Genomic DNA, 1855 nt, shown 5'->3' with positions numbered 1-1855 from the left:
AGAGATGTTATAAGCCGCACGTGCTGTAAATATGCTGGACGGACCTCAGTTGATACAGCGCTCCTTTGTCAGCTTGAAATAATACTAAATATTATGGTGGGGTGTCGGGGGGGGGGGGGGGGGAGTGGTGCTGGCTGTGAGCAGGTGGTTCGGATGCTGGCTGGCTAAGTTTCTTGCAGTGGGCAGAGCAGCGCCCCTCTCAAGAGGGCGCTCTAGGTGGCTGCCTGTTTTGCCTATAGGCAGAACCGGCCCTGCAGGGTATGTTCCACAATCCACTGAGAATTTCCTTGTAGAGTTTGTGGTAAATAAACTAACCACTAGATGATGCAAATGTAGACACAGAAACCCTGTCTACAGAGGAACCAAATGCATCAAACAGCCTGAGCAACTGTTATAAGTTGGGGCATTCTTAGTCTAAGTTCACACTGTTTATGTATTAGACATTTTAGTAAATCTGCCTCATAGTGTTCTCTGTTTTTAAAGACTACCTCAGGTTGGTTACAGAATGAAAGGGCTGCATGTCACCAAGACAGGTCTCAGACCCTCTAGACAATAAGTATGAGGAACGTCTCAAAGCCCTGTCATGACAAGGAAGAATTACAAGTATGTCAGTGATATTGAGGTTAATCTTAGCCAGGTGGAGGATACAGAGCTGCCTCATTCACTCCAGTACAAGAAAATAACACATTGATTGTCAGGTGGATTTCTCTCTCTGTAGTTTATTCCCCTTCTGATCCAAAATAAGTACTTAGCCTGTGAAGACAGCATTTACCTTCTCAACTGCTGGAAGAACTGGAAAGTACCTTACAATCATTACGTCTATGCAGCAAATTGGTTCATAATTGAAATGCCTCTCTAGGACTAGGGAAATCTGGTTTATTTAACAAAGGCCTTGAAGCCTAGGTAAAAATTTAGTTGACCAATTCCAATGTCAAGGACTTCTGCTACTAGTCTATGGAACTTTTGAGATCAGAGATAGGAACAGACCCTGGACCCTATATAGAAGTCAGTGAGGGGAAGGGAATGGTGCAATATCTGTGGTCTTGGTCATGGAGCTTGAGGAAAACATTGTTTAATGTCATTTCAAATAACTTTTAACCTGTTATGGGGCCATCGAGTAAAGCAGCACACAAAGCGTTGCAAACCATGGAGTGAAGCACACATTTCCGCCCTGGTCTAATGATAGTGGAGGTCTAGGTACTGAGACCCAGATCGATCAAGACTTTTGAAATGTCTCTGTGATTTTTGAGGCTTTCGTGTTTTACACACTGCAGTTAAGCAGACCTGACCCTATGTATTTCGCTTCTCAGCCTTTTGGCTAAGATCAAGTGTAGTATCTGTTTTTATCAGTTTCAGCCCTTGACCCGAAGCGCCGGTATTGGGCTGGTGGGGATGGGTGCTGCATGGAGGGGACAGGTGTACCAGGGCGTTCCGGGGCTGGTTCTGAGGAATCAACTCGACGGCTGCCCCGATGTGACCTGTTCCCTCCGGGTCTCGCCATGAGGCTGAGAGGGTCTAAAGCTGAAGTACTTTAGTGCCTCGGGGAGTGGTGACCCTGAGGTGCCGAAACTCACTGTGAGGACTGGCTGACTGAGTGGAAGCACTGGCACCCTGATCTCTTCACCTTCTGGCAATCACCTCTTGATTCCCGGCCTTCTGGTTAGGATCAGAGACATTTTTATAGATCCGGCCAGATGTCCGGGCAGTATATCTGCACACATTCACTTATTTATTTCCCTTTTGTCCCTTTGTCACTTTTTGTGTGTTGTGTGTCCACAGGATTCTTAGGATGTGGTAGCCCTTCTGGGTGTCCCTCCTGGCGGTCTAGGGGAGGTGTGTGTGGCCATTAGGTTCC

General features: G+C 46.8%; 1 non-coding gene across 1 annotated transcript; it reads left to right on the top strand.

Annotated features, from left to right (window-relative positions):
• Positions 1–1298: 1298 nt before the first annotated feature.
• On the top strand, positions 1299–1483 carry LOC130363321 (U2 spliceosomal RNA). The gene has a single exon (XR_008891791.1). It is a non-coding gene; the product is annotated as a U2 spliceosomal RNA (small nuclear RNA).
• Positions 1484–1855: the final 372 nt, after the last annotated feature.

The sequence above is a fragment of the Hyla sarda genome, chromosome 3 (assembly GCF_029499605.1).
Source record: "Hyla sarda isolate aHylSar1 chromosome 3, aHylSar1.hap1, whole genome shotgun sequence".
In the NCBI taxonomy this organism is placed as follows: domain Eukaryota; kingdom Metazoa; phylum Chordata; class Amphibia; order Anura; family Hylidae; genus Hyla; species Hyla sarda.
The sequence above is the reverse complement of the archived record's forward strand: the minus strand, read 5'-3'. Positions and strand labels throughout refer to the sequence as shown.